The 23,607-nt window shown below is 39.4% G+C and overlaps 1 protein-coding gene across 1 annotated transcript in view; it reads left to right on the forward strand.

Moving 5' to 3' along the window:
- Positions 1-23,607, forward strand: part of plcl5 (phospholipase C like 5) — a 175,983-nt gene that overhangs the window by 67,454 nt on the left and 84,922 nt on the right. The window lies entirely within an intron of this gene.

Consider the following 23,607-nt stretch of genomic DNA (forward strand, 5'->3'; position numbering starts at 1 on the left):
ATTAAAGGTCCTATATATATTTTATTTTGTAATTCTTTATTTTCAGACAGGTGTCCAATTACAGAGTTAGGTATGAGGTGAACCAAGTGAATGGGATGTCAGTGATACCGATGGAGGATAGTCTATGGAGGAGAAGGCTGTGGGACATGGTTCAAGGAAAAAAACGTTTGAGTAATCCTCTATTATTAGTCTGTCATATCTCCAAACCTCAAAATGCTCTGTTCCACCTTGTGATGTCATGAAGTGGTAGTTTTCAAGTTAAAACAGCTACATTTTACCTTTAGTTCAGTACAGATTGACAGTTCCGGGGCTGAAATGATCCAAGGAAGTGAAGGTGTGTGGAGTTTGAAAACACAGGGGAGCACTTCCTGTATTACTTCAAGACATCACAAGGTGGAACCGAGTGTTTTCTGTTCTGAAAAACTGAAAAACGTGCAGGGTTTGTGTGGTAATGAATGTGTGAATGAAACAAAACACAACTCCAGGTCTGTTTGTGATGGGTTAGCTTTTGTAAATTTGTTTATTTTGCATTACAATTTTAAATGCATCCACTTTAAGAAAATACTGAAATCACAACTGATAAATAAATGAACACAGGTTAAATGCAAAAGCCACAGTAAAAAGAAACACGACCCGTCTGACGTAAAGGGGAGTCGAGAGAAGCCACTTTCCTCTTTATCTTGAAAGAAAAGTGTTATGGCTCATTTAAAGCCCCCACCTGCCTGCACGCCTGTTGCCATGGAAATTCTGTTGCTTTGGGTAAAATGTTTCACAGTATGGCATAAAATCTGTTTAGAGAATATTCTGAAGTGGTTCAATGGTTTGAACTTTCTGTTTCCATGGAGCTGTTGATGTACCACCATCAAAATGTTTATGTTGCTTTAATAAATGTAAAATGAGTGAATATAGGTACAAAATTTCAACAATTTTCAGTTTTTAGCAATTTTGTTCATTTCTCTTACTAATACATCAGTCATGCTCATACAGCTTCTTATGGGAGCAACAGTGGCTCAGTTGGTAGAGTGTTTGTCCACTGATCTGAAGGTTAGTGGTGCAAATTATAAACATAATTGATTTTAATAGATTATTTTTCCAGACCAAGGTTTAGTTTGTTTTCATACCTGACAGTTTGGACTCTTCTTCAGAGTGGTCACGCGATGTTGTTGTGACGTGTCCGTTCAGCTGATTTAAACAGGTTTTGGCGCTGTCTTCGTACCGGTGGAGGCAGGACGACAGCGCCATCTGCAGTCCCACTTCTTAACGACAGTATCCTAGGTGTGTGAGAGTGAAAAAGCCCCCTCGTCCCGGTTTAAAATCCTGTGGGCACGTTTCCATATTTCGATTTCCTCCTTAATCCAGCAACGATGTTTGTTGTCCTCTGTCCTGATGAGGTTTGCTCCGTCCTGGGCCATAATGTGGTTCTCTCTTTTGTAATGGTCAGAAACGTCCATTTTGAGTTGACAGACCAGATGAACCTCGTTGGACTATAAACATCATTGGTTGGCCGTGCGATTCCAGCTTCCACAGATGAATGCTTTCGTTGTGTCCTTGGGCAAGACACTTAAGCCACCTCGCCCCTTAGTGTCTGTGTCATTTACCATATCAACAGTGTATTTTCTAAGACGTTTTGTGGGATAAGAACCACAGAGAAGCCATGTGACCATATACCATTAATACCATATATTTCCCATAGTATTTTTGGGCGTCTTAAGTGCACCCTCAGAGCATTTCTGTGCCATTTCCAGGGCTAAGTAAACACAGAATGCTGGATCAGGATGTCTGACTTCACTTTACGCTTGTTAGCCAGATGGCATGACAACAGTAGACTATTTTTACTTCCCATTAGGGCTACAAGACATAATGCAATCAGATCGAAATCACAACTGGCAAATCGAAAATTATTAAGCTAACACAATATCTTTTGCAAACAGTTCAGATTTCCGTCTCCTCTGAAATGTTACTGCGCCTGGATGTGTTTAAAATGTAACTTTGAACAGAATCTTACGTTTTAAACCTGAAAATCTTGATCTCGATGCTTGAAAAATCACTAGTCAGTATTTTCATAATTTGTTCAGTCCTACTTCCTTCTATGAGCTAGTGATGGGACTTTCGGCTCTTTTATGGGATCCGAATCTTTTGGATACATTCATTTCGAAGAGCCGTTTAAAAAGCTGGCTCTTTTATTATTTATTTATATGACAGAAGCTAATGGAAGAACTCATTTAACTATAGAAATGACTAAAGCTTAAATGTGTTGGATCAGGAACTGGGACTGGATCAGGGAAGTAACAAAAAAAAAAAAAAAACAAGATAGAAAAAATGGTAAAGTAAGAAGTAATTTAACGAGCAGGGTTGTAGAAGGTAAACTAAGCAAAAGGGAGCTAAAATACTTAAACAGAAGGCAACTTGAAAAGGTTTAAACAAAAGAAACAAAGGTTAAGTTTAACTATGACACAAATTTTGGAATAACGTAACAGTATTGACAATCGATTTCATGTGGAAAAGGGAACAGATTCAGGCACACACATGAAACATCATAACCAAATACCAACAATGACAAGAACTTAAGGCTTAGAGCTGTAACATGCACTACAATAATAATAATAATTTTAAAACTAACTGTTATCATGATGCCAAATACATTTTTTTCTGCACACATCCCTCACTCGTGTCACCTGCTCTGTGCCGATCCTTGTGTCGGTTCAGTTTTTAAAAAATGCAGACAGACTAGAAAAAAAAAAATGAGATTCAGATCCAACCGTTTACGTTAAGGAACCGTTCAAAAGAGCCGATTCGTGCACGTACGCCGCGTCAATATCAGGAGATGGTTCTCGGGGCCTGCCACAGTTGGGTGCGTTGGGTTTGATGTGGTGAAGAGTCTAGTTTAACTTTTGTGTGGCTGGAGGCGGAGCATTACACGGATTTTGTGGGTTTCAAATAGGTGCTTCTTTACCATTATTGCTCCCTCTTCTTCCTCTTTGTACAGTTTTCACTATAGACTAATTACCCACTTACTTAACCGAACCGTACTCAGGTAGATCTTCCTATATCGACTTGTCTTTCAGAACATAACACATGGAACAGTCATTTTTTGGGTCAGTTTTTTTTCATGGCGACTTTTTCTTTGCACTAGTGGGAACATTTTGCTTATTTTTCTCCACTATGACAAGATTTGAGCTGTAGAACATTGAATACATAACTTCTATGACTCATTATAAACACACACTAACTACTTAAGTGTTGCATTCTGTTATTTACAGTTGAACCCCGAAGCTGACATTACACTATATAGAAAGACACATACACTTTTTTCAGAAATGTCTAAAAAAAATTGTCTAAAAAAATCTTTCTCTCATTTTTCTGACATTTAGCAAATACAAATAATTTTGATAATCCTAATTAAGCTAAATCAGGGAAGTTTTAGTCTGATTTAATGTCAAGAAATGAGAAAAAAAACAGAATATGTATTTTATATAGTGTATGTAAACTTCTGGTATCAACTGTATTCATAGCAGTTTGTTGTTGTTAAGAATATTGTGGATTTAGTATACGTTTTTGGGTTTTAAGGTTTGGTTTCAATATTATCTATATTTCCTTCAGCAATATATCACACTTCAAAATGTGTTATTGTGACAGGGGCTGCACTCAAGTCATTTTTCAGCCAGTACTTGCCCTTGACTAATTTTAATTCGTAAGTGGTAATAGGACTGACTACTCTGTCCTAATGCAGGTATTAGCTACTCTACCTAGCACCTCCTTCAGAATAACATACTAAATATATAATACTTTTTACTCCCGTCTTGAGTAGAATTATTCAAGCCACAACTATTACACTAACTTCTAATGGAGCTTGACAGTGCCCGCCCGCTCCACAGACCCGGAACTTAATTTCCCATAATTTTTTCTCATAAACTTTCTGAAAAAATACTAAACGTTCAATAAGCTTGCTCGGGGATAATCGGCTACGTGGAAAATAATGACAACAAGACCTATTAGCCCTATATTTAAAATCTGCTTTCTACATAAAAAAATAAATAAATTGTGTAGTCTTTATTTTAATGATTTTTAATTTTAACAGGTTGTTTATTTTATGTTGTTTCTGATTTTATTTATTTTAATGAATATATTTATTTATTTATTTTTTGCATAAATCAGCTTGTAAACCATGCTTTGTCTTGGAATTAGATGTATTTGTCCTATATTTGCCGTTAAAAACACTAAAGGTAAAACTGTGTAGCTGTGTGCTTGTACAGACTCACTCTCTCCTGGTGAATCTAAATAGACCCAGATCAAACCCGTTAATCCTAAAACCCGAGCAGAGGTTAGCGTGACCTCTGGCTCTGGCACAGTGACTTCTGGCAGTAAAAACAATTGGCGGACATGTTGTTCTTTTGAGGAGATCCCAGCAGAAAATAGACATGTCACGTGTGTGTTGGGGATGTCGGCCTGGATCACTGCAGTGTGACCCGCACTTGAGCTCAAAAAGGGATGGAATAATAATTGTTAGTACTTAAATAGATTATACACTATATTTGTTCTGTGTCTGGTTCGGCAGCAGTGCAAGAAGTACTCAGTTATGTTACTTAAGTAAAAGTCCAGATACACAGCTAAAAAGTTACTCAAGTAAAAGTATCACATGAAAAAAAATGACTTAAGTAAAAGTATTTGAGTACAGTAGTTTTAAAATGTACTTAAAGAGTAAAAAGTAAAAGTATTTCATGCAGATTTTGAGATATAATAAAGCTGCAAATGTAGTGACGTTGATACAGATTTATGCTGATTTTTGTTCTCATATTTTTTCTAGTAGTTTTTAGTTTTTTTCTAATAATAAAAAATACTTTTACTTTTCAAAAATGTAGTGGAGTAGAACGTACAGATACTGCTCTCAAATGTAGTGAAGTAAAAGTAAAAAGTATCCATTTTAAAACGTAATTAAGTAAAATGCAGATACCTAAAATGCATACATAAGTACTTTTACTGTGTTACGTTCCACCACTGTCATTTGGCAAATAAACTCTTCAATTTGTGTTGTCATAATGCCATTTCAAACTTGATTTTGATACTAAGGGAAATACTTGATACTTGAGACAGAGTTTAAAGGTCCTGTATTACACAAAACTGACTCTTGTGAACTTCATGTTATAATGATGTTTCCTCCTCAAAAACATAGCTGGAGTTGTGTTTTGTTTCATTCACACATGTTTGAGTAACACTTTATTATTAGTCTGTAACATCTACAAAGCTCAAATTGCTCTGTTCCACCTTGTGATGTCATGAAGTGGTACTTTTCAAGTTAGCAGCTCATTTTACCTTTAGTTCAGTAAAGTTTGGCAATTCCAGGTCTGAAATCATCCAAATGATTCTAGTGAAGGTGTGTGGAGTTTAAAAACACAGTGGAGCACTTCCAGTGTTTTCAGTTTGAGAGAAGAACTCAGTTTAAATATGCAGGGTCTGTGTGTTAAACATGTGAATAAAACAAATCACAACTCCAGGTCTGTTTGTGATGAGGAAACGACATTATAACATAGATCAGAAAACAGCGTAATATGAGCCCTTTGGTACTCGTGTAATTATCCTGTAATCTTTGTGTTTACGCTGCCTCTGTGTAAATGGGGGTTTTATTCACATACTGAGTGGAGCAGTGAGTGTTTAACCGATGGATCGATGAAGTCAGTGACCTGCTGCTCCAGGATCAGACTCATCATTTTTTATGGCTTATTTTTTTCGCCCGTACTGAGAAAAAAAACACATTTATTATTTTATTATTTATTATTTATTTTATTTATTTTTATTTCTACAGGGAGACCCAATGAGAACACTCACACTCTCTTCTTCATGAGTGCCCTGTTGAAACACAGAACAATACCAACAAAAACAGACAAAAGAAATAACTATGTGAGTCTAGAGATAGACTGGTATAGGTTTTTTCTTGGCCGGTACCGATACCAATTGTTTAGAATACAGAGAAATACAGAGAAATTGATCTGTCAATATCTTGGGCCAATTTTGATTATATTCCCCAGATTATGTCATTTAAATTTATTAGAAACTCCCCCCAAGCCATTTTTAGCACATGTTTGCACAGCTATTTCTTTGTATTAAAGTGTTAATATGAAGCTTTGTGTGCATTTGTAGGCAGCAAATCGACTAAAACTAAATATCGGCCTGTGCTGGAGATTCTGATACACTGAACTGATACACTAAAAAGTCCAAATATTGGCCCAATATATCGGTCCGTCTCTACATAAGTCCATTTAAAACATTAAAAACAGAGGCAGATGTGAGTATAAATGTTTATCATCAGATTATTAAGTGCATTTGTGGCACTAAAGTATCCAATTTTGCTTGTCCTTGAAATATAAAAACAGCCAAAAGCCTTTTTTCCCCATCTCAATTCTAGTACAGCCAGTCCTTAGACTGTCCTTAGATCAAAGTTCAACAAACAAGTGAGATATTCAGACAGTCTATGAAGTAGTCCCTTATGAATACATTTATACAGTGTTGTTCTTCTGACAGATACGATGGTAAACCTACTTTTTCATAGAGTGTCTAGTGATGGGTTTAAATTCATCACCTGTCATGAAACAAAGGGCTGAGTGGAAGAGTGAATCTGAAGGTTTCATAATTGAGGCTTTACCTGTTCTTCTGTTGCTGTGTAGTACTATCAAGGGGTTTTAAAAATTGCATACTAATTACTCATTTGAGCAGGTACCGGCATTGAAGTTTTACGATTATGTTTAGATCAGAACCAACACCAGACCACAGCACGATATTAAACGAATGGTTCTTATTTTGAGTTGAAAATGACGTTCTACTGTATGAAACATTAGTGCTTTGTCATCATTATGGTTTCAAGTTGTATAAACTAATACAAAAATCCCATTTCATAACGTTTTTGTACAGATCTAAACTACAGGGATAGTTTTTATGCAGAATATGCGTTTTCTAATTGCATCCATTCAAATTGCTATTTCGATTCAAATTAATGGTAAATGGCCACGTTTTTATATCGCACTTTTCAAGAGACTCAGCTCTTTACATCAAAGAACCACTCACTTATTCACACACACATTCACACACCAGAGTACACAGACACTGGGGGCGAGGGCGATGTTTTATGTCGAGAGCGGGATTCGAACCGCCAACCTTCGGATCACCGGACAAACACTCAACCAACGTAATAAAATGTTAATATTGTGTAGCAGACCAACACTGTTTTCATCTTTTAAAACTGCTTATCATGACTTCTTTGCGTTGCCAGATAAGTGATGCACATTTTGTGTTGGTTTAGCCGGCTCTTCTCCCTGTGATATTTATAGTGTTGAGTGGGCTACACGGACGTGCCGAGGTTTCAGAGCTGGAACTGCATTTACCCACCTCCAGCAGCAGATTTTGCGCCCAGGGTCGAGAGCAGAGCCGGGGGACGAATCGCAATCGAATCGAAATTTGAGTAGACGGGATAAGTAAATGGCAAAGGCGCTATCATTTCCTCCATAACCAACTAAATGAAAACTGCTAACGATGTAGTTTAGATCAGTGCAAACATGTTCCGTCACTTCATATTTCAGTCCTTTTGTCCATTTTGAACACAATCCAGTTATTAAAACATGAATTGCAAATCTGGTGCTTTTCAGAAAATTCACAATTCCGTATTTTTCCTAAATCGTTCATCCCTAGCGGATTGAAGAACAATAGCGTTTTCCAGAAGACTCATGGTGCTATAGTAAGTGTGCTCTGCTGTCTGCCACCCACACGCCTACACCGGTGACTAACCCTATACATGCAGGGCAGCTTCTTTTTGCTCTACGAGAGTGGGAGATGTGACAATACTGGATTTGCAGGAGTGTTTGGGAGATTCCTTGAATAACAATAATCAGATATTACTGAAATTATACTGAAAAATAGGAATGTAGCAGCTTTTTCCGCTTGTTCCGATACCGATTTCGACACTATAACTCTAAAGATCAGCCAATACCCGATATCAAAACAGCATTTTTTTCTTTAAACTAAAATAATATAAGACAAAACTGATCCAAATCCAGATGTTATTTTTTTCCTCAAGTAAAAACTTTGTATAAATAAAAATTCAAACATTATGAGACTTTCTGGACTAACTACAACCTGTATATAGTCTTACTACATCAGTTTATATTGTCCAACCAATATATCGACTGAACTGATACTTGGAACCAATATCTGATCCAGCAACATTATCAGTATCGGCAGAGATATCGAATATTGGTATCGTATTGATGCAGCCCTAATGTAAAAGTGATGGTTTAGACCTGTTTTGGTACAGTTCAGTTGTTCCAGTAACATTTAACAATTATTTTTTGGTTCCTTTTGGTTAAGATCAGTCAAATTTTTATGTAAGAATTCCAAAGGCTTGTGGTACTGTGTCACTTTATTATATAAGTTAATGTAAAGTAAAGTTCTGGTGTTGCAATATTACCCAGTCAAATACAAAAACAACTCACGATCTCATACTCAAGGTTACTGTCTCTATAGGGAAATCTGTTATCTGCATTTGACCCATCCTTCAGCGCTGGAGCAGATGCCGCTAGAACCCATCTCCAGACCTTGAGCTGGTCTCGGTCAGAACCACCTAAACACGCCTTATCTGTTGTGCATGTTTTGGGTTGATGGGAGAACCCAGAAACCCACCTAGAAACAGAGAGAAACAAAGACGTCTGTGTAATCCCTCCGTTGTCCAAGTGTGATCCATAGAAATCCAAAAGTAAATCTGTCAACTGGACAAAACGTTGTTGGAGTGAAGACATTTCGCTGTTTATCCAAGCCGCTTCTTCAGTTCATAATATAGAGAAACAAACTCCACTCAAATATACCAGGACAGTTCAGGAATCAAACCCATGATCTTCTTGTAGTGAGGCATAAGTTCTACCCACTCTGCCACTATGCTGTGGTCTGAAGACGCTATTTTTGCCCTAAATTCAACATTTTTTAAACAATGAGATGCCATATTGAGATTCACAGACATGTTCCAAAGAGTTACGGTGTAAGAGTCAAGAGGCAGTCACCCACATCACAACATCGTATATTTTCTGCCGTGTTATTTCCTCCATATTCTTATTCATTTCTGGAGAATTGTTTGGGAAAAATGAACAATGGCTTTTTCTCTGAGTGCTTCTCTCCCTGCTGTGTCCCTGTCTCTCCCACACAGGTGACCGAGTGCGCCCACACTTGCCCGTTTTAGCTCCTCTGCCTCCTTCCCTCCTCACTTCAGTCGAAATAGCTCCTACACAACCCAAAATACAGCTCTGGTGGGCGGTCGCTGCTCATCGGCACAATAATAATGACGTGGGAGCAAGAAAAAAAAAAACGTTTCCAAACTGGACAACGGAAGATAAGATTGAAAGAGCAGTTGGCACATTAAAAAACGTGTTCAGTGTGAAACTTGGACAGGTTTAAATGAGCAGCAACAATAACCCTTCTTGTGCAGTGTTGACGATATAAAAACGATATCTACTCAAATAACAATGTCAGGTTTGTAGTATGATTTTTTCTGTTATAAAACTGATTTAAACCACCAACTTTTAAAATGCTGGTTCCCTGTTTTTGTAAGTATCATGAGTCCTTGTTAATTCAAATGAACAAGCAAGTTTTTCTTCGTGTTTTAGTCCTGGTTGGTTGAGGTCATTATTTCTAGCTGTTCATTTCTAGTCCTGGTTTAGTTCTGGTTTGGATTTAACTCATCAAGACCCATTTGAACTGCTTATAACCCGCTTAATTCCTGTTGTAGACTTGGTTTAGTCTTGGTCTAATCTTGGTTTAGTCCCACTTTTCATGTGTTTTTTGTGCAAGTGTGATTGCACCTTTAAATATGAGATTGAATCCTGTTATTGACCTATGAAAAGACTGAAAAGTCAACCAAAAGAAGTCATGTGAACATCGTTATCCCTCTTTTAGTGTCATGGCATTCGATAGATATCTATAGATAATCACATAATACATTTACGTTCTACATCATCATACGCCTCGTTTCTACTGGTTCACTCTGGAGCAGAACTTTGGAGCAGATTGGTACAACTCTCTTCACTGTCACTGAACCAAACTACTAGTGTTGCCAGGTACATGGAATCTGGCAGCTTTTTAAGAGCTGCTGCGAGAAATACTGTCCGTGGGTTTGGCCAGAGGTATTTTATTGATTGTAGATTATTCCTACTCAAGGTCCTGAATTTCAGTGACAAATTTTCATATTCAAAGCCATCAGCGCTCGGTGTGCGTGAGAGAGGGCCGGGGGCAGGTCTGTGTTACCGGGTTAGTGCTAGTTTGCTAAATACAGTACAAAATCCAGCTGCGCCATACGTTCTGGGCAGTTTGAGCGATTTTTCAGATGCTCTTGTGCGGATTGAGTTGCTGAAGCCTGGCAACCCTGCGTACCATCCCGTTTGAGGGTGTGACCCTAGAGGGCGCTAGCTCCCAGCGGGGGCCAGCGCGCTACGGCTCCTGGGTCGTTTTAGCTAACGAGATGATTGGACAAGAGAGAACACAGATTTAAGATGGTTAAAAGCAGATACAAACATATAGCAAACTTTATATGATGAGCTGACATGGATTGCAAAACAAAGTATGAATAGCTGTTCTGTTTATCACTGTACGGTATTCGCATAGAAATAGCAAAAATACAATATTTCTTAAGCATAATGCAATTAACATGAGTCAAACCCAATGCGTTAGTTAAAGAGATTAAAACACAGCGTAGAGTCGCAGAGAAGTGATATAAATGCAGAAAAAGCTGACGATAAACCAGTAGCTTTGTGTTAATACTAGCTTTAACACAAAGCTAGGCTAAAGCTAGCTTTAGCCTCATCACAAACTTGGAATTGCCAAACGTCCTTTTATAGTAAAAGCCAAAAGAAAAATCTGTTAACTGGACATAAAGTTGTAGGAGTGAAGACTTTTTGCTGCTCATCCAAGCGGCTTCTTCAGTTCTGGTCAGATCGCTGGTGGACACTGCCTTATATTGATCTGAAGGGAGGAGCTAACTACTCTGAAACTGAAAACAGCTTTTGTGTACAGTTTCTGTTTGAAGGCTAGGTCTATTGAGCTACACTAAGTGTTCACTGTGCCTGAGTTATACTTAGCATATTCATTCAGTTCTTAATGGTGGCTTCCACACCTACAGACATTCTGGCTAGCTCAGTTGTTCTCTTTGTTTCATTTGTTTGCTTTGGGTCTGAGGATGGAGTTATAGATGGGGGGAAAAATGATGTCTAAGGCCCCAATTCATGTTCAAGGAAGGATAATCTTTTCCTGATAAAAATTGCTTCTTTAACTCCCCTCTCAAACCATTTCTTTTTCATGGCTAAGATCTGAACGTTACTATCTTCAAATGAGTGGTTAGTCCAGTTGACAGATTTATTTTTTTTGGCTTTTACTATGGATCAGACCTGTACAACTGAGGTATTACACAGACAGCCAAACGTCTTTTTGTAATTAAGCGTATAATTCAGACACGATTTAGATTTTATTTACTAAGAAAAAACCCTGAACCCTGCCCGGAACGTGGAAACGGACAGTGGAAAAGACGCTATAGCGTGAATGGTGCTTTAATGAATTTGTGTGGCAGAAAATCACACACTAAATTAAATATGCGTCTGAACAAAGCATGCTTTGTTGCAGTGATAAAGAACTACATTATGTAAAGCTAATTGTTGTTGTATGCTACGTGTGCTTCTGTTGTAACATACTGCTTATTCTCTGCTGCTCTGTGGGTTTACTCAGAGCCTACGCAGTGTTTCCTCTATGTTATTTACACAGTCACTATCAGAACAGCCAGAGATGCTAACATAAGCCAGATCAGGGATTACTGCTCAAAATGTGTCATAGGGACAAGAATTCAACTGTATTACATATAAAAAAAAACAGGAATTCTTATGTTTTTGCTGTTGTTGCATAATGCTTCACTGAAATGGCTGAAGGTGGAGACTGTGTTATTATAACTTTGGGCCTTAGATGGCATTTTTGCATATTTATTCCTTATAAGGCTGTAGAAGTAGATTAGAAAAGAGGGTGAGGCAAAAGCTCTCAAAATGATTACGTATCTCTATGTATGTGACCCAAACTGCACTAACAAGACTACACCTGCAGGGGGAGTTCATGCAAAAACTACTATTCATGCAGAAAAAGTGAGTTTTATCTGACTTTTTACATTTAAAATCTTCAGCTCACTCACTCACAAACTTTTTCTGCAGTTGTCCCATATAAATCTTTATAATCTAAATGCAATAATTAATCGACTAATACAAAAACTAACTTAAAATCCTCCAGTTCACCTATTACATATGTCTTTAGTATCTCCATGGAGACAAATGAGTGATGCCACCGGGCCAAATTGCAGCCAGGTCAGATCTATGGTGAGATGACCCTGCTCACCGTAAGAATACATTTTGTTGAAGATTTTTTTTTAGCAATAAATCCAAGTATAATTTAATAAATACAAGAAATAAGGCCCAAGAAGACCCAGGACACACACTGGAAAGACAATCTCTCGGAGTAAATGGTCACATTTTTATGCAGCGCTTTTCCACCTTCAAGGCACAACACTGTGGGTGAGGTGGGTTAAGTGTCTTGCCCAAGGACAAAACTACAGCATTCATCTGTGGGAGCTGGAATCGCACCGCCAACCTGTGGGTCAGTGGATCTGATCGCTCTACCAATGTTTATGTCGAGAGCGGGATTCAAACCATCAACGTTTGGATCGGTGGGCAAAAGATCTACCAACTGAGCCACTGTCAGGTCCCAATGGAGGAAGTAGAGGAAGTGTCTGGGGTGATGGAAGTGTGGAAGTCCCGGTTTAGACTGCTGCCCCTGCGACCCAGCCCCAGATAAGCCTAAGAAAATGGATGGATGATATTGCAGGTAGCTGACCTCCACCTGAAAAGCTATGTAATGTACCTTTAAAGCAGAAATTATCTCGTATATAGATCACCGTTCAGTATAGAAGCTTCAAAGTAGGTCAGCTGCATATTCATCTACCCTACATTCTCCCGTATACTGTGCCTCCTGTATTTCCTGCCTGATACCTGCTCATATGAAAAGCATTGTTGGTTTTGTGAGGTGTGACTGTGGCAGACGGAGCTGGAGACAAACACGAGGCTGATTAAAGCGCAAATGAGTTGGCGTGCTGCACATTTAAATGCCAAAAAAAACCCTGCCAAACGACTGCTCCTCGCCCCGCTATAAAGAGAACACGGCAGCGATGAAGACGTCACAGCTGAAGGAGAAGAAGAAGAGGTCTATCCTGTCAGTGCGTGAGCGTACAGGCCGTGTTAAAGACAGGCTATGGTTTAAAGACATCGTTAAAACCTGAAAAATAGAACTTGTTCATTTTAAAGGGCCCATATTACACTATTTTTCTCATCACTCTGTTCCACCTTGTGATGTCATGTGGTAATACAGGAAGTGCTCCACTGTGTTTTTAAACTCCATACACTCATCCAATCATGTGCCCTGCAATTCTCAAACTACTGAACTAAAGGTAAAAGGAGCTATTAACCTGAAGACTACCACTTCATGACATCACAAGGTGGAACAGAGCATTTTGAACTGGACTTCTCATCCATCCAAAAAGAGAAGTCAAAAAACAAAACACATATCTGCACCGAGTGAGGAGGAGGAGAGGTGGCAAAACAGAGAGGAAGAGGACACTACACCACAACGTCCCAGATTTATGCCAGCCAGGACTCCAGGCCCCAACATCGACACCTCCAAGAATTGGACTCCCCTCAGCCTGTTCCATCTTTTTTTTTTCAACAACAGTTGTCAGAACTATAATCAACAACACAAATGACAATGCTGCTAGAAAAAAGGCAGGTGCGATGGTATTCAAGTGGGAGGACCTTACTGTGAAAGACTTTTATATATTTCTATCTATTATAGTTTTCATGGGGCTTGTACTTGTTCCTCAGAGGTCCAATTATTGGAGGCAAAGGTGGCCATACAACTTCCCATTTCCAAGAAAAAGCATGACTCGAGACCGCTTTGAGGCTATCATGTGGTCACTACACCTCAGCAACCTGAAAGAGGATGAAGAAAATGAGAGGAAAAGGAATACACCGGACTACGACAGACTTCATAAAATCAAACCTTTGTACACGGACATAATACATGCATGCAGGTCTTTCTTCCAGCCATACCAACACATATCCATAGATGAATGAATGGTTGCCACAAAAGCCAGAATAAGTATGAAGCAGTACATAAAGGACAAACCTACTAAGTGGGGTTACAAACTTTTTGTACTAGCAGATTCTTCAACAGGCTATACGTGGAACTTTTTTGTTTACACCGGGAAGTCAGCATTCACCTCAGCCCATGGTCTGAGCTACTCATCTGTCATGGACCTTTTGCCTTTACATTCGCTTGGTTGTGGCTACAAACTGTATACGGACAACTTTTACACCAGCCCAACTTTGCTAAACGAACTATTCAAACTTAACATCGTGTGTTGTGGAACTGTAAGAAAAAATCGTGTTGGCTTCCCACAGACTCAAAACAATGATCTGCCAAAAAACCCGCAGAGGGGGGACATGCGGTGGATGCGCAATGGCAAAGTATTATTTGTCAAGTGGATGGACACGAGGGAGGTAGCCATGTGCTCCACAATCCACAAAGCAGACAGTGGACTGACTGTAAAGAGAAAGGTCAAGGAGGCCGGTTTGTGGCAAACCAAAAACATCCCTGTTCCGGACTGCATTGTGGATTACAATGCCAACATGGGTGGAGTGGATCTGTCTGATGCGCTCATTGGCTACTACAGTGTCCACCATAAAACCAAGAAGTGGTACAAGTGGACCCCACTCAGACAAAGCCCCTTACCCAAAAGGTTTTCAGGGAGCAGTTGGGTAAGGAGATGCTGGACTTTGATGCTGAAGCCTCCGCCGCCTCCACATCCTCAGCAGCCGGAATTCCTAAACCCCCCACCAAATGTGTCCCTTCTTATTATGATAGGGATGGCAAGGTCAGGAAGCACTGTAAATGGTGCTTTGAGCAGGGGATCCCCAGAATGAAGACACCAGTTTATTGTAAAAAGTGTGATGTGCCTCTCTGCTTCTTTCCAAAGAGGAATTGCTTCGAGCTGTGGCATGAGAATCATTGAACTTTGCACTGGCCTTTGTAAATATTGTAAATAGTTGTGTGTTCTCATTTTCACTTTAACGTACATCGTGTTCCCTAAAAATGTACAACTTACTTTTTGTTGTGTGCCCTACAAAAAGGGCAATTTTATTTACTTTTTGTAGTGTGTGTTAAGAATTTGCACTTTTATTTACAGTTTTATTTGTGTTTTTTTGAAAACTTGTGTTTCTTTTTTTTACAAAAAGTTTCAGTAAATTCATTTCTAAAAAAAATCATTCAAATGCTTCATGTGGTCATTTTATTTGTAGGGGAAACATTCATATACAAATATAGTTAGATTACTGCATTATTACAAAAAAAAAAAAAAAAAAAATTCCAAAATGCCAAAAATGTTTTATTTAGGTTTACTGAACACCATTAGTGATATATAAATGAAATATATAACTTTTACATGACAGAAATGCAAATGGCACTATGTGTGCCGAACTGTGCCGAACGCTGCCAAAATGGAGACCTCACCTGAATTTCCTTTACTAAAATCTCTCTGCTTCATCTAATCAGTTTCAACCTTTGCAGAGATAATGTTCATATGTTTGGTTTCTATTTTATGAAGTAAAAAGGCTATGTTAGCAACATTCCAAAGAGTTATTCATCATAAAACATGTTTTTTTTTAGGTGAGGCTAAAAAAATCTAAATTTTTGCTGTGTTTCATCCTAATTTTCTCTTTATCAGTAACACATACATGGATAAATGACATATCAAATTATTCTGCCCAATGATCCCTTTACAGCACTGGTCCCTCCAAGCTGCGCGCGCGCGCACTGCTGACACGGTCTCCGCGCACAGAAAATCTGTGCTGCGCACAAAAAAATCGAACCGGAGTTGAAAATAAAATAAACACACAATTCATTCTGCGCTATTTTTCAATGTGAGTCAGTGAGTGTGACCGGGGACGAGCTGCTCCAGCCAATTATGTGATTCACATACGTATTTGCGCATCTTATCTACGTCATTGACAGGCGTCCTCATGTCCCGCTCCCAGTGTTTTAGCTGATGTGACCGATGTGGAGTGAAGACTCGCTGATGATTGTAACCCCTTAAGGTTCCGACGTGTAATTGCATAATTTTACGCACTGTTTTGTAGTAGTTTTGCGTTTTAAACATGACGAAACGGACAAAAGAAAGGAAGTACGCGACCGAGGACACTGTGGATGTTTGTACAAGTTAAACTAGAGGCATCTCGGACCTGGAGCGGTTCGTGGAACCGAGTGAAGATCTCACGGTGGACTGAGGAGCAGAGGACCTTAGGTGCTGATGGACTGGATGCTGTTCCTGATCGGTAAGCGTGGTTTATTCTGCTATTGACTTAATTGTGGGTCAAATGTGTATTATTTGTAATTATTAGCATTAGCAAATGCCAATCTGCGCCCCCCCGACCACCACCAATCATCACGCACACACCACTTGGGTGAAGTGTCTTGCCTAAGGACACAATGACAGAAGTTGGTCCGAGCGGGACTCGATCCTCCAACCTCTGTCACAGAATGACTGTCACACTGTTACATGTACAGTATATTATTAGTTTCCAGTGTGTGTTTTGTTTTTTACATTTTGCACATCTGATGTTGCTCACACTGGTCCATGGGACGCTCAGGGAGTTTGTGTGTTTGCTCAGACTCGTGAAAAATTAGAGGGAACATTGCTTTACAGTGGCACAAAAATCATTCAAATACACCTTGGGGTTGCTGATTTATAAATGGATATACATTTTTCGAAAATTTATCTTCAAAATAGGCTTAGGTAGTAACGGGTTAAAGGTGCAATGTGTGACTTTGCCAGTGGAGGTTCCACCACCTGCTGGTCTCTACAGTGCTGTTATTGTTTTACCAAAAGTTTAATGCCATACAATGAAACCACTTGTGAGGACGGAGAAAGTACAGGGTGAGACTCTCCACCAGGCAACTCCACCAGACCAAAGTTGGCCACACCTGTGGAAAGGCTTGTCCATAGTAAGAATGCATTTAATGTATTTAGAGTATTTTTAAACAGTATAAACACCTGTAAACTAATACATGGAAGACAGATAACTTTAATGCCATACTGTGGAACATTCCAGGCAAAGCAATGATAAATCTCAGGAGATGATTTAGATTTTTTTTTTTTGCTTTTAAACATGCTTTTGGCCATCTTGGCATTTGTGTTAGAGCTCCATCTGCTGATAGCAGCATGTATGAAGCGGGACAAACATATTTTGCAACCATTTAGCAACATAGCAAGCCATAGTAATTACCATAGGCTGTACATATAAATGGACATTTATTTACATATCTTACACAAACCTTTCCTGAGTAGCTTTAGAATGATCTAAAGCTGTATCAGAACGAGAATAATGATGCACTCACAGCGGGGCATTAGGGGCTTCGAGTTTACATGCCAAGTCTATGGTGTACTCGGCCACCCTCTGTTTTTGAGGCGTGTTTCCAATCAGAGACTACACTACAGTGATTTAGCGACATCATTATCCAGAAAAAGTAGGAAGACATCAGCCACAAACTAGCAGTAACTTAATTATGGTGGGGGCACCAGCTAGCATAAAGGCTAGTCACAGACCCAGACATGCTGCTGTAGAGCTGATCGCCTCCATCTGCCATCATACAAAAGACACAGGGAAAACAAAACATCCAAAGCGTCCAATGCGTTTTTGACATCCCAGTCTGAAGGCACAATTAGACCACATAGACTAGTATACACCATGGACCACTATGAACCTACCTGGACGGATTACACAGATATAAGGCCACATGGGAAATTTTAGTATCGTGACAACACTTAAGTCCTAATTCAGTCCTCCTGGTTAATTCCTGCTTTAGCCTATAACCTTGACTCTATGCATTGCTTTGTACAGTACATACCACAGCCGGCGACTCCCCCGGGCGCCGTGCTGCTGTTTGACCTTGTGGTTTCGACTCCAATCCCCAAACGGGATACAGGGAGAGGGGTAAAGAGCAGTGAATCCTCGGGCACGGGCGGTCTATATGACACTACCATATGACCGTGAGAGCACTTACATGTTTGCCTCTATCGCGGTTTTGTGCCGAGAATTCACAATGGAGCGAAAAGGCCGTTCAATTATTGACAAGCGAGTGTGACGTCTTTAGAGAAAATATAGACTCATGAAATAGGTTGTGTTCACTGTTTTAATATTTATAGTTTGGAACTGAGCTGGAGACAGGGCAGAATTCTCAGGTGGAGTTTGGTGTTTGACTGTCAGATTGCAAATTTGTTGACCTGGTTTATAGTTAAGAGCTTGGTAATTATTGCGTCTATCCACGTGAAATAAAAACTGACACGAAGTTCAAAGGTTCTTTCACAATAGCTTCAGAAAGTGGTGCTATTATTCAACCCGAAGGACGTGAGTGTTGTCAGTGGAAAAGATCTGCACAACTTCTCTCCATGGAGATGTTATTGCTTTGCGTGGAAAGTTCCATAGTATGACATTAAACATATTCATCTAGCATTTATTTGCATAGCTCAAAAATACTCCATTCTGTATACTCCTTCAGTGCATAGGGGCGACGCTCCAGAGATCTGATTTATAAAGTATCGTAGTGCTGTGACCTCCTTGTCTCCCTTTTGATAGATAGGCTTAATCTGTGCTGTGGAACATTCTAGACAAATCAATATCATTCCCATGGAGACAAGAAGGTGCCGGACCTTCCAGTAGAAATGTTGCGCAGTGCACCTTTAATTCAATTCAAGTTTATTTATATAGCACATCTAAAACAACTTCAGCTGATCATTGGAAAAGTACAATAAAACACCAAGATATTCTGTCTAGCTGATTAAATGCCAGGGAGAAGAGGTGGGTTTTCCGCCTAATCTTAAACTCCTTTAAAGACTGAGAATCTGACAGACAGAGGGCGCTGTTCCATAGTCTGGGTGCTGCCACAGAAAAGGCTCTGTCACCTCTGGTCTTGAGCACACACAGGACCTATACAGTGTAGACAGGACCCATAGAGCGCACACAGGACCCATAGAGCGCACACAGGACCCATAGAGTGCACACAGGACCCATAGAGCGCACACATGTAAACACAATCACTAACATTTTGAATTGCACTGATATAAAATGGGGAACCGGCTCAGGTGCATTTAAAATTAACATGGCAAGTTTTGTGGAGCGAATTCCTAACAAATAATAAGTTTCAGCATTTCTGGAGCATATGATTGGATATGTTTTTCAATAAAATCTCTCATAGAGTTATACAGACCGCTGTGCTTCATCTGAACTTGCAACATAATTAAAATAGAGAACGTAAACTCAAACTATTTCAAATTGAAAGAAAAAATGAGGCACAAGGTCAGTGCTTTGTACAGTATATGGAAGATGGAAGAGATGGCATGCGATTTGACAAATTGCAATTCTGTGTAGCCCTCGATCAAGCCATTTCCAGAGGCTGTGTTAGTGGTAAACCCAGTGCTCCTGGTGTTCTGAATGCCAGCCTGTATAAGGGAATGTACAGATCTATACAAGTCACTATGAGGAAGATGGATGGCGAGGGCTGAAAGGAAAAGCTATATTGAAAATAACATTGTATAGGTTTGGAGTGGAGAGAGCCTCCATAAGTGCTACTAAGAACCATTACATAACCCTGTAAACGTATGCATTACAATATACGGATGCATTTCTATGATTGTTACTCACTATACAGAAAAAGTAGTAAATATTATCATTACGTAAGCCTAATTTGAATTTACAAGCAATTTTATTTAAAGGTTCACTATGGAACTATATAATTTTCTGGACAAGAATTATTTGGGCCCAAAGACTTTTGATATTTGTTATTGCTTTGCCTGGAATGTTCCACAGCATGGCATTAAATGAATCAATCTTGGGAACACGCCGGTGATGCCACTAAGCAAAGTCATAGATCATCGTATAGATCCGTGGAGAGGCGAGCCCAGTAAGAATCCATATCTTTCGAGGTATTTTTAAGCAATAAGAACACCGGTAGTTTAATAAATGCAAGAGATATTAGCGTAATGGCTCTGTGGAACATTTCAGCTAAGTTTGCGTGAAATTGTGCACAAAAATCTGTACTGGAAAAGGCATGAGAAGGATATGGAAACTCCTTTAGGGTAGGTTAAATTAAATAGAGTAGCAGTTACGTAACCGTCTATCTCATCTACGTTGTTAAAGGCCTTGTATGTAAAATGACAAAATAAAGAGGTATTTATTTTATAGCAAAACAGCTTCCAGGTATTACACATATGAATAATAATGCTACAGTATGTAACTTTCTAGAGGTGGCACATCACCTGCACGATTCCTATGATGATCGATACGTTTTATGTCTATATTTACTTCAATATCAATATGTTGTACTTCAGAATTTGTTATCGTGACACGCCTATATGTCTCACTGTGGAATATTCTAGCCAAAGTCCAAACATTTCCATAGAAACGAGCCTCCTCCAGGCCAAGTCGGAGTCAGGTTTGTGGGGACGCAAACCCGCTCACATGTTTTTCAATGTTTTTCAGTGTAATAAGTGCATCCCAATTGGAAAAAACAACAGCAATAACAACAAAAACATGATTGTATTTGAGTCTATATTTTGACTAAAAAGTTACATACTATGGCTTTAAAATGGAAACAGATGTACGCACAGTAAAACCATCTATAGTTTACGTGATGGTAGTAAGTAACGTAATGTAGTCTGAATCGTACAGCAGTAAACAACATGCCTTTGGAGGTGTGGGGGGGCGCACAGGGAGGACATGCAGAGGCCACAGTCCCCTCTCTGACAGGGCATCAGGCGTAACCTCTCTGTGAGCGTCCCCTATGGAAGACACGGGCGGTTTTATAATGAGGCGAGCAGGGACGGCACTAGAGTTCGACCTTCACGTCTGACTTAGCAAACAGCGTTATGGGCATATGCACTCTGCTGTCATCTGGACGTGCATCTGATCTAATTCAGCCATTTTTTACATTCAAGTGAGGAATGTTCCACAGCTTGGCATTAAGTGTATCTATCTTGGAAGCACGCAGGTGATGCCACTACGCACTAAGTTAACGAATCTGCGGAGAGGCGAGCCCACTCACAGTAAGAATACATATCTTTCAAGGTATTTTTACACATTATAAACACCTTAATAAATCCAAGAAATACTAGATTAAAGGGCCCATATTTCGCTATTTTCAGATCTAAACACTCTGTTCCACCTTGTGATGTCATCATGTGGTAATACAGGAAGTACTTCACTGTGTTTTTAAACTCCATACACCTTCATTAGAATCATGTGGATCATTTCAACCCTGGATTTGCCAGTCTCTGCTAAACTAAAGCTAAAAGGTCGGTGTTAACTTGAAAACTACCACTTCATGACATCACAAGGTGGAACAGAGCGTTTTGAGCATATTAATAATAAAGACTAACTCAAACATGTGTGAATGAAACAAAACACAACTCCAGGTATGTTTTTGATGTGATAACACCATTTTAACTTGACATAAAGCTCACAAGAGTCAATTTTGTGTAATATATACATAGGACCTTTAATGCCACTGTGGAACATTTCAGTTAAGTTTGCAGCCCGAGCATCAGAAACAGTACACGGAAATCAATACTGTAAAAAGCACAGACAGGATACGTAAACTCCTTTGGGTTTTCTTGAATTAAATACTAGAGTCTGTGCAATAAAGACAACAGCGTTCCAACAATATTTAATTAAAAGAAGCCGTAGCCATGGGGGGGCATTATATTCACTTGTGTGTTTAAGTAGCGCCTGCAGTCTCGGTATGCAGCAGCAGCAGCAGCAGTACTGTTATAGTCTTGTCAGATTAGACCCCCACCCTCCTTCCCCACCCTCCCCCCCTTCGCCACCCCCCCCCCCCCGCTGTGACGAGTTTCATTAAATATGAACCGCAGGGCACCCACATCTGACGAACGGCTTGGAATGGTTTAAAATGTCAAAGTCTATCAAAAATACGCCACAGTTCAAGTCAGTTCACCGTATGGGCGGCAAGGTTCATTTGCAATTAGAAATCGCATTACATAAATAGAGCATTAACATTTGTGTAAGAGAGAGAAGCAGAGAGCGGAAAAGGCCAGGTGAACAAATGAGAAAAAATTATATTAAAAAGGAATGTTTTGGTGACATTAGGAAAATTGGTTTACCTACGCACGAGTATAAATCATGTATAAATGGTCCTGATTTTTTTTTCAATCCAAAAGAGCCAATTTGTTGCGTTCACATTCAAATTTGGTGATACAGATGGAGGGCAGAGGCCTGTGTAACTCTATGGGGGATTCACTGTTCAGTCATATTCAAAGCTTCGGGGTTGAGTAATGGCACCATTTTGTGAAGCTATATTTATTTATACCAACAGAGAAGACGTCGATCTTTGTGCAAAAGTTTGTTTCATGTAATTACACAGATATTAGCCATAAACGAGGTCAACAAATCTGGAGTCTTGACAGTTAAACAGCAAATTCCACCATTTTGAGTTCAGACTTGTTCAAGGGTTTTAGCTTCCTGTTATATGGCACCATTTTGAGGACTGTTAACACTTCAAAAGAATAATAATAATAATAATAATAATATTTTATTTTTAATTGTCAAGACCATTGCCTTAGTAATTAACTTCAACTTTCTGAAATCCATGGACAGTTAGTGTAGTATATTGTGATGTTACATGAACTCATCCTATTGCAATAACTGCATAAAGAAGTGGACTAAGTGATTTACGCAAACAATAGTGAAATAAAAAATGCCAGGATCATGTAGAGTGGGTTGATATGAACATTTTAAGACCAAAATGACAAGTCTGACAGCAGCAGTTACAGAGAGAGGGGTGACAGTTTTTCAATAGAAAGTGAATTAGAGCCAGAGTCGATGGAGCCGGAAGCGCGCCCATGCTCACTTCCTATGTGGAACGCGACGTCTAGCAGGTTAGCTACATCCACTTATCTATACAGTCTACGGGTACGACAGAATATCTCCAACCTCTTATATGTTTGTGTATCTTTGTTATGCCATAGCAACGTACACACCGCGCGCACCTCTACCTCTGCACTTCAGAGTGACCCATGAAACAGGCTGCGCTGGAATAATTGGCCCCAGTGGTGATGTTAGAGGATGGAAAGCATGACGATTCACTGAGGTGTGATGGGGAAGGAATAACCACAGGAGACGTGGTATTCACAATGTGGTTATGTGGTTAACGCAAAGAAGGTAGGGTAAGGATTACTAAAGATACACAGGTAAAAGAAGAAACCAAGAAACCAGGTCTAAACTAGGTCTAAACCAGGTCTAAACCAGGACTAAACCAGGACTAAACCAGGATTAAACCAGGTCTGAACCAGGACTAAACCAGGATTAAACCAGGTCTGAACCAGGACTAAACCGGGTCTAAACCAGGTCTAAATCAGGTCTAGACGAGGATTAAACAGGGTCTAAAAAAGGTCTAAACCAGGTCTAAACCAGGTCTAAACCAGGTCTAAAC

The sequence above is a fragment of the Periophthalmus magnuspinnatus genome, chromosome 8, assembly GCF_009829125.3.
Source record: "Periophthalmus magnuspinnatus isolate fPerMag1 chromosome 8, fPerMag1.2.pri, whole genome shotgun sequence".
NCBI lineage: Eukaryota > Metazoa > Chordata > Actinopteri > Gobiiformes > Gobiidae > Periophthalmus > Periophthalmus magnuspinnatus.